General features: G+C 42.0%; 1 long non-coding RNA gene across 1 annotated transcript; it reads left to right on the forward strand.

Annotated features, from left to right (window-relative positions):
- The first annotated feature begins 7466 nt into the window (after positions 1–7466).
- On the forward strand, positions 7467–10129 carry LOC123332423. The gene is made up of 2 exons (XR_006549214.2): positions 7467–7605; positions 8389–10129. It is a non-coding gene; the product is annotated as an uncharacterized LOC123332423 (long non-coding RNA).
- Positions 10130–10603: the final 474 nt, after the last annotated feature.

Consider the following 10603-nt stretch of genomic DNA (forward strand, 5'->3'; position numbering starts at 1 on the left):
GAAAGGATCTCATTCAAAATTGGTGGAGAAATCAAAAGCTTTTCAGACAAGCAAAAGTTAAGAGAATTCAATACCACCAAAGCAGCTTTACAACAAATGTTAAATGGACTTATATTATATAGTCAAGAAATGCAATAGAAAAAAAAAATCTACAAAATCAACCCCAAGCAATTAGAAAATGGTAATAGGAACTTATATATCAATAATTACTTTAAATGTAAATGGATTAAATGCTCTAACCAAAAGACACAGACTTGCTGAATGAATACAAAAATAAGACCCATATATATGCTGGCGTACTCTTGCCTGGCAAATCCCATGGACAGAGGAGCCTGGTAGGCTGCAGTCCATGGGGTCACAAAGAATTGGACACGACTAAGTAGCTTCCCTTTCACTTTTCACTTTCATGCATTGGAGAAGGAAATGGCAACCCACTCCAGTGTCTTGCCTGGAGAATCCCAGGGATGGGGGAGCCTGGTGGGCTGCCGTCTATAGTGTCACACAGAGTCAGACAATACTGAAGTGACTTCACAGCAGCAGCATATGCTGTCTACAAGAAACCCACTTTTGACCTCAAGACACATATAGACTGAAAGTGAGAGGATGGAAAAATATATTCCATGCAAATGGGAAGCAAAAGAAAGCTGGAGTAGGAACCCTCATATCAGATAAAATAAACCTTAAAATAAAGAATATTATAAGAGATAAGGAAGGACACTACATAGTGATCAAGGGATCAATCCAAGAGGAAGACATAACAATTGTAAATATCTATGCACCAAACATAGGAGTGCTTCAATACATAAGACAAACACTAACAAACATAAAAGGAGAAATTGACAGTAACACTGTTATAGTAGGAGACTTTAACACCCCACTCACACCAATGGACAGGTCATCAAAACAGAAAATTAATAAGGAAACACAAGTCTTAAATGATACATTAGATGAGATGGATCTCATTGATATCTTCAGGACATTGCATCCAAATGCAGAAGAATACGCCTTCTTTTCAAGTGCACATGGAACATTCTCCAGGATAGGCCATGTCTTAGGTCACAAATCAAAACTCAGTAAATTTAAGAAAATTGAAATTGTATCAAGCATCTTCTCTGACCACAATGCTATGAGACTAGATATCAATCACAAGAAAAAAACTGTAAGAAACACAAACACATGGAGATTAAACAACACATTTCTAAATAACCAACAAGTTACTGAAGAAATCAAAAGGGAAATAAAAAAACTTCTAGAAACAAATGACAATGAAAACACAACTCAAAACCTATGGGAGGCAGCAAAAGCAATTCTAAAAGGGAAGTTTACAGCAATGCAATCCTACCTCAAGAAACAAGAAAAACATCAAATAGACTACCTAACTTTACACCTAAAGCAACTGGAAAAAGAAGAAGAAGAAAAAAAACAAAATTAGTAGAAGGAAAGAAATCATAAATATTCAAGCAGAGATAAATGAAAAAGAAGTGAAAGAAACAATAGTAAAGATTAATAAAACTAAAAGATGGTTCTTTGAGAAGATAAACAAAATTGACAAACATTTAGCCAGACTCATCAAGAAAAAAAAAGAGAAGAATCAAATCAACAAAATTAGAAATGAAAAAGGAGAGGTTATAACAGACAATGCAGAAATAAAAAGGATTATAAGATACTATTATGAACAACTATATGGAAATAAAACAGATAACCTGGAAGAAATGGTCAGATTCTTAGAAAAGTTCAATATCCCAAGACTGAACCAGAAAGAAATAGAAATTATGACCAACCCAATTACAAGCACTGAAATTGAAGCTGTGGTGGAAAATCTCCCAAAATACAAAAGCCCAGGATCAGATGGCTTCACGAGAGAATTCTATCAAACATTTAGAGAAGAGCTAACCCCTATCCTTCTAAAACTCTTTCAAAAAATTGCAGAGGCAGGAACACTTCCAAACTCATTCGATGAGGCCACCATCACCCTAATACCAAAACCAGAGACAACACACACACACACACACACACACACACACAAAACTATAGGCCAATATCACTCATGAGCATAGAGGCAAAAATCCTCAACAAAATTTTAGCAAACAGAATTCAGCAACATATCAAAAAGCTCATACACTATGATCAACTTGGGTCTCTTTCAGGGATGCAAGGATTTATATATATATTACACCATATTAACAAATTGAAAGATAAAAACCATATGATCATCTCAATAGATGCAGAAAAAGTCTTCAACAAAATTCAGCACCTATTTATGATTAAAACTCTTCAAAAAATGGGCATAGAAGGAACCTACCTCAACATAGTAAAGGCCACATATGATAAACCTACAGCAAACATTACTCTCAATGGTGAAAAACTGAAAGCATTCCCCCTAAGATCAGGAACAAGACAAAGGTGTCCACTTCTGCCACTATTATTCAAGATAGTTCTGGAAGTCCTAGCTATAGCAATCAGAGAAGAAAAATAAAGGAATCCAGATCAGAAAAGAAGAAGTAAAGCTTTCACATTTGCAGATGACATGATACTGTACACAGAAAACCCTAAAGATAGTATCAGAAAATTACTAGAGCTAATCAGTGAATTAAGCAAAGTTGCAGGATACAAAATCAATACACAGAAATCACTTGCATTTCTATATACTAACAATGAAAAGTCAGAAAGAGAAATTAAGGAATCAACCCCATTCACCATTGCAACAAAAAGAATTAAATATCTAGGAATAAACTTACCTGAGGAGACAAAAGAACTGCACATAGAAAATTATAAGACACTGATGAAAGAAATCAAAGATGACATAAACAGATGGAGAGATATTCCATGTTCCTGAGTAGGAAGAATCAATATTGTGAAAATGACTATACTACCAAATGCAATCCCTATCAAATTACCAATGACATCTTTCACAGAACTAGAACAAAAAAATTTCACAATTCATATGGAAACACAAAAGATCCCAAATAGCCAAAGCAGTCTTGATAAATAAGAATGGAGCTGGAGAAATCAACCTTCCTGACTTCAGGTTATACCACAAAGCTGTAGACATCAAGACAGTATGGTACTGGCACAAAAACAGAAATATAGACCAATGGAACAGATAGAAAGCCCAGAAATAAACCCATGCACCTATGGGTACCTTATTTTTGACAAAGGAGGCAAGAATATATAATGGGGCAAAGACAGTCTCTTCAATAAAGTGCTGGGAAAACTGGATAGCTACATGTGAAAGAACTAAGTTAGAACACTTCCTAACACCATACACAAAGATAAACTCAAAGTGGATTAAAGCCTAAATGTAAGACCAGAAACTATAAAACTCTTCGAGGAAAACAGGCAGAACACTCGATGACATAAATCAAAGCAAGATCCTCTATGACCCACCTCCTAGAGTAACGGAAATAAAAACAAAAGTAAACAAGTGGGACCTGATTAAACTTAAAAGCTTTTGCACAGCAAAGGAAACTATAGGCAAGGTGAAAAGACAGCCCTCAGAGCGGGAGAAAATAATAGCAAATGAGACAACTGACAAAGGATTAATTTCCAAAATATACAAGCAGTTCATACAACTCAATGCCAGAAAAACAAACAACCCAATCAAAAAGTGGGGAAAAGACCTAAACAGATATTTCTCCAAAGAAGTCATACTGATGACTAGCAAACACATGAAAAGATACTCAACATCACTCATTATTAGAGAAATGCAAATCAAAACTACAATGAGATATCACCTCACGATGGTCAGAAAGGCCATCATCAAAAAGTCTACAAACAATAAATGCTGGAGAGGGTGTGGAGAAAAGGGAACACTCTTGCACTGTTGGTGGGAATGTAAATTGATACAGCCACTATGGAAGACAGTATGGAGATTCATTAAAAAACTAGGAATAAAACCACCATATGACCCAGCAATCCCACTGCTAGGTACATACCCTGAGGAATACAAAATTGAAAAAGACACATGTATCCCATTGTTCATCACAGCACTATTTACAATAGCTAGAACATGGAAGCAACCTAGATGTCCATCAACAGATAAATGGATAAAGAAGTTGTGGTACATATACACAGTGGAATATTACTTAGTCATAAAAAGGAACACATTTGAGTCAGTTCTAATGAGGTGGATGAACCTAGAATCTATTATTCAGAGTTAAGTAAGTATTCTAACACATATACGGAATCTAGAAAAATGGTACTGAAGAATTTATTTACAGGGCAACAGTTGAGAAACAGACATAGAGAATAGACTTATGGACATGGGGAGAGGGAAGAGAGGGTGAGATGTATAGAAAGAGCAACATGGAAACTTACATTATCATATGTAAAATAGATATCCAATGAGAATTTGTTGTATGGCTCAGGAAATGCAAACAGGGACTCTGTACCAACCTAGAGGGGTGGGATAGGGAGTGAGACAGGAGGGAGGTTCAAAAGGAGGGGATATATGTATACCTATGGCTGATTCATGTTGAGGTTTGACAGAAAACAGCAAAATTCTGTAAAGCAATTATCCTTCAATAAAAAATAAATTAGTTTTAAAAAAAAATGAAAGTGGGGCTTCCCTGTTGGCTCAGTGGTAAAGAATCTGCCTGCCAATGCAAGGTCACAGGTTCTATCCATGACTCAGCAAGATCCCAGATGTCTCAGAGCAACTAAGTCCATGCATCACAACGATTGAACTGTACAGCCCGGGAGCCAAAACTATTGAAGCCCGCATGCCCTAGAACTCATGCTTGGCAACAAAAGAAGCCACCGCAATGAGAAGCCTGAATACGACAACTGGAGAGTAGCCCCCACCTTCACTGCAGCTAGAGAAATGCCCATGCAGCAACAAAAATCAAGCACAGCCCAAAATAAATAAACACATATTTTTTTTTTTAAAGAAATGAAAGCGGGCTCCTCTTCTGAGAAAGCTAAACTCAGAAGAGGAAGGTCGGTCACATAGGAGCAGGAATCAGCAATCTTTATCCTCATCTCACCAGCCAAGGAACAGACAGTGTAAACAGAAAAAAATCAAAGGTGTGCTTTGAATCCTGCTCCCTCCCAGGGAACATGAGAGCTGATAAATGGCTTCTGTTCTGAAAGCACAGCTACCCTGTGTTGAAGGTGTGGAGAGGGATATTCAGAGGAATCGTGGCACTTGTCCAATGCTGATGCTGGCCAAGTCAGTGCTAAAACCCAGCTGCCCGGCCACAACACCCCGCTCCCAGCCACGCCGCACTGTGCATCCTGGGTCATGGCGCTGGGTGAACAGGCCAGTCCGGGCTCCTTCTGCTGTCCCAGGTGCTGGTCCTATGGCCTGAGTCCCTCCACCCAGGCCCTCTGACAGTCCTGTCCCTTCACTTGACTGCAACACTTCTCCACACACACACCACACTGTCCAGAGATGACATTTCTAGACTGTCATGATTAACCACCCAAATGAGTGGTAGAGACAGGAAGTGCTATAGGTTTTTAAAAATAGCCCAGAAAGCCCCAGGCACACATGGAAAGGGCAGAATGACACTCTGAGTGTCTGGGAGAGGGAGATGGCTGAGCCAGGGTGACCCTCCCCCACCTCCTTGGTGCTGCAAGAACCCCAAGGCCACAGTGTGGAGCTCAAGGTCTCAAAGTGGTCTTCTGCCAACACTTGTCTGACAAGAGGTCCTGGATGTAGTGCCTGTATGGGGTCTCCCTGGATGAACAGACAGTGAGGGGCCTGGGCAGCGCCTGTGAAAGAAGGCCCACTGACTTGACACAGAAGAACACGGAGAATGATGAAAGAGCAAGGGAGGGCAGCGTTTCCACTGGGGAATTAAAGCCAAGCCGTAAGTGAGTAAAAAGATTAGCCTTTATTTTCATCCCCTCCCAGGGCCTGGGACTCTCAGGGCCATCGTGAAGCCCAAACAATCTGAGTAGGATTCTCTCTGGGAACTGTAGATGTGCAGGAATCCAAGTGCCCAGAGTCAGGACCCTCAAGCTGAGAACAGGAGTCAAATGGGATACATCAAAGGGACTCAAAATCAAGGAGGTGAGTCTAAGACAGATATTAGAGACTGAGGCTGTGGCTGGAGGTGGGAGAGCAGGGGAGGAGGAAATGGAGAGCTGCAGGTGGTGTGAGCAAGGAGGAGAGATATTGTGAGGAAATCACCAGGGGTGATCCCCGCTGTTTATGTGGGCTGTCTCTGGCCTTGCAGCTTCGGGTGCCTTGTCATAAGCAAATCCATCAGACACATTTAGAAATTATTCCTAGGGGAGAGTAGGACCTCCTCTGAGGATCCACAGTGTAAACCATGGGCATTCTGGCAATACAATGACCACACCTCGAGACAGTGAGGTCAACTCCACTGACAGAGAGCCTGGGGCTGGCATTTTCCCTGGGAACACAAGCCAGCGTGTGATACATCCACAAGCATCAGTGGCTGCATTTGGATGCTTGCTGGCTGTCCACACTCGTGGTTTTGTTTTTTTTTTGATTTTTTTTTTGATGTGGATCATTTTAAAAGTTTTTATTGAATTTTTCGCAATATTGTTTCTGTTTTATGTTTTGGTTCTTTAGCCACAAGGCATGTGGGATCTTAGCTCCCCAACCAGGGATAGAACCTGCTCCCCCAACACTGGAAGGTGAACTCTCAACCACTGGACTACTGGGAAGTCCATGGCTTTTCAGACTCTTATCCTGTGCTTTCTGTGCTAAGTCACTTCAGATATGTCTGACTCTTTGCGACCCCACAGACGATGGCCTGCCAGGCTTCTCTCGACCCCACCGACGGTGGCCTGCCAGACTTCTCTGTCCATGAGATTCTCCAGGCAAGAATACCGGAGTGGGTTGCCATGCTCTCCTCCAGGGGATCTTTCCGACCCAGGGACTGAACCTCTGTCTCTTATGTCTCCTGCATTGGTAGGTGGGTTCTTTACCACTAGCACCATCTGGGAAGCTCCAAGCAACCTTCATGCTCTTACCTGTTTCCAACTTTCCAGCCTCCCCCTTCCCTTTTTACATACAATGCACAGACTTTTGCATGTGCCGCTTTGCCTTTCCTGTGGGCAGATGGCCTCAATAAGGGAGGGGCACGCGCCTGTCTCTGAGAAAAGGGACATTCGGTCATTTTCCTCCTCATTCCTGCCTCTCATAGCCTAGCATCATCACAGGTGAGGACTGTTCTCTGAACCCTATGTAAACAGACTTCTGATTAAAGTGAAGGAGTTAGGTGATGAACACCAATACAAAGATTTTCATATTTTTTTATTATAAATAGCCCAAATATTTGGTCCCATTTCCAGTTTAAATGAGTAAACCATAATATTGATGGTTTGCAACAGATGCAAGATAAATTGAGCTTCTCTACCAGCTAGCTGAACCACTTTTAATGGGGAATATATCGAAGCTATAAATTCCTGCCGACAGGATTGCCATGCACTAGCATAATATATCTTCTATTCAATCTTTTATACATTATGTTTTGTCCTGCATTCCAGTGGATATATTTATGGATCGTGAGCCCTTCTGTGAAGAAGCACCAAGTACCAACTCTTTGTTGTCTATGGCCTCTGGAGACAGTCATCACTTGTTCGTGTTCTTTATAGGAGAGTTGGGGTGTGGCACCTTCATCCTCATGGGTGAGTTTCCTCTCTGGGAATAAGGCTCTGTGGTCCCATACCTTTCTGGGATTTTACTACCCAGTGGGAGGAAAAGGCAGCAGAGGAAATAAGTGGATGCTTATGCTAAACAGAACCAGACCATTGCTCTCTCTTGGCATGGAAGTTGATAGCATCATGTACATTTTAAAATCTAGCCACATTTTTTATAGCATCAGGTACAGAAAGTAGACCCTCTGTGGCCATGATCCCCTTTCATTGTTGTCATGGTTTTTCTCCCATCAGGCAGTAGTTTCTACAAACTTTCTCAGTGAAAGTGCAAGTCTTAGTCCCTCAGTCATGTCCAACACTTTGTGACCCCATGGGTTTTAGCCCACCAGGTTCCTCTGTCCATGGAATTCTCCAGGCAGGAATACTGGAGTGGGTTGCTATCCCCTTCTCCCAACCCAGGGATAGAACCCAAGTCTCCTGTACTGCAGGCAGATTCTTTACAATCTGAGCCACCAAGGAACCCACCTTAATGCCCCCATCTCCAATGCATAAGCTGTAGGAGCCAAAATGTAGCTTCGTTCTGGGAAAAAAAGCAACCCAGCTTGAGCTAACATCTCTGAGGTGTCCCACCCATCAGGTCTGTCTCTAGACTTTGCTGCTTCCTTCCAAACCTCAGTCATCTGCAGCACTATTGTTGGGGAGAACGGTACTTCCAGGGATGTGCTGATAAATATTTAACTACTTTTGTGTGTTTATTACCTTTGTTTTTAATGTAATTTATTTAATTGTAAGTTTATATCATTTTATTTTTAGAAACAGCTCTGTTTAACAACAGTCTCCCTGGATTTCTGAAAATGGAACAATTTAGCTCTCAAGCACTGGCAGGAGGGAGGCGACTCTGGGACACCCACAAGTCTCACAGAGTGTGGTTGTGAAGATTAAGTCACGACTCATGTGCAACCAAAGCCTGACACAGAGGAATCACTGCTTTCTGGATAGTTATCCACATTAATAAGAATAAGGGGAAGTGGGAGGGAGGAGAAAAAAGAAGTTGGTGAAAGTCGTTCAGTTGTGTCTGACTCTTTGCAACCCCATGGACTATAGCCCACCAGGCTCCTCTGTCCATGGGATTTCCCAGGGAAGAGTACTGGAGTGGGTTGCCATTCCCATCTCCAGGGAATCCTCAGACAGATTGTTCACCAGCCGAGTCACCAGAGAAACCCGAAGAAGCTGGCACTTGGAGGTAATTGGGACCATCTTCAGCAGGGAAGCTTCCATGGAAGAAGGCTAGTGACCCCTTACCCTCAGGTATCAGAACATCACAAGGTGGCCTCCTCATTCAGCTTCCAGGAACTGCTCTGGAAATTCCCCAGATGTCACATACAGCAAGGCCAAGGACCACCTGATGCAAAGAACTGACTCATTAGAAAAGACCCTGATGCTGGGAAAGACTGAAGGCAGGAGGAGAAGGGGACGACAGAGGATGAGATGGTTGGATGGCCTCACCAGCTCGATGGACATGAGTTTGAGCAAGCTCTGGGAGCTGGTGATGGACAGGGAGGCCTAGCGTGCTGCAGTCCATAGGGTCGCAAGGAGTCAGACACTACTGAGGGACTGAACTGAAGGACCACATCCCAAAGCTGAATAGAAGTGATCTCTGCATTACTCTTCATTACCCAATTCACTGTTCTCGAGTTGAATCTGAGCAGATGTGCACAACCAGCTTTCTTTTCACCAAGGTAGACCCTGGGTGATTAAAGGACGATGACAAGGATAAAAGCAGGGAGCTTTTCTCCCTGGGTGAAGTGTAGCTAATATGAACACCTGCTTCATGGGATTGTCGTGAGGATGAATTGAACTAATCCATGTAAAGTGATTAGTCCAAGAAATGTTTGCCATGGCACTTATTGTGCTTGTCAGACCCGAGGAAACCTAGTCTAATGGTGTAGGTGTTTGGCAACTGTTTAGAAACAGTGATTAAGTGTCTGACAAGCTTTTATCCTCTATGTATTGTGAACTTGAGAGATGCCAACACCCTCCCCCTCCGCCTCAACTTCCTCCTGCTTTTTTCTCACTGTATTAATTAGTAGAAATAAAATTCCCCAGGGGCTTCCCTGGTGGCTCAGTTGGTAAAGAATCCACCTGCAATGTAGGACACCTGAGTTTGATCCCTGGGTCAGGAAGACCCCCTGGAGAAGGAAATGGCAACACACTCCAGTATTCTACCTGGGAAATCCCATGGACAAAGGAGGCTGGCAGACCCCCTGATAGTCCATGGGGTTGGAAGAGTCACACACAACTTAGCCACTAAACCGCCACCACCAAAAGTTCCCCAACCTAGATCTAGATCCAAGGATTCAGGAGTATTCAATGGGACATTCACAGAGTTGAACATGATCCACTACTGCCCACCCATCCCCAGCCTATCTTGCAAAACACCTTTGAAGACTGGTCTTCTGTTGATCCAAGATAAACTTTGAAAAAGGCTTTCCAGTGTACAAGACACAACTATGCCCAGTTATATACAGCCACCAATAAATTTTATTTGTTTTTACTTTGCCTTTTGCTAGCTGTGCCGTGACTCAATGCATTTTTGTGTTTATACAAAGTTTATTTGTATGACTTCATGTTAAACCTCAGATAAATGCTTCCTTATGTGTTAAAAAAAAAAAAAAGAGAGAGAGAGAGAGAGAGAGAGAAAGAGCACAGGATGTGGAGTTGTTTAAGCCCTGGATCTAACAACAGCCCGGCAATGTGCTAAGCAGCTTAGGCCATGAAACACCAGTCTCAATATTCTCAATGGTGAACCAGAACAGGTAATTCCTAATTCAGACGGATGCTATGAGGGGGAATTTAAAATTCTTTGTAAACTGAATCTGCACTCTACTTGGGTTGGTGGTTTCTGTTTTCAGTGTAGTAAATGGGTGCCACATGAAGCGTTTCACATCCATTATCTCATTGGAAGTTTACATTCTTAAAGTAGGAGCAGGAAAATGGTGATTTTTGAAGTGATTGAGTGGAGTTGCTG

This window comes from Bubalus bubalis, chromosome 3 (assembly GCF_019923935.1).
Source record: "Bubalus bubalis isolate 160015118507 breed Murrah chromosome 3, NDDB_SH_1, whole genome shotgun sequence".
Lineage (NCBI taxonomy): Eukaryota > Metazoa > Chordata > Mammalia > Artiodactyla > Bovidae > Bubalus > Bubalus bubalis.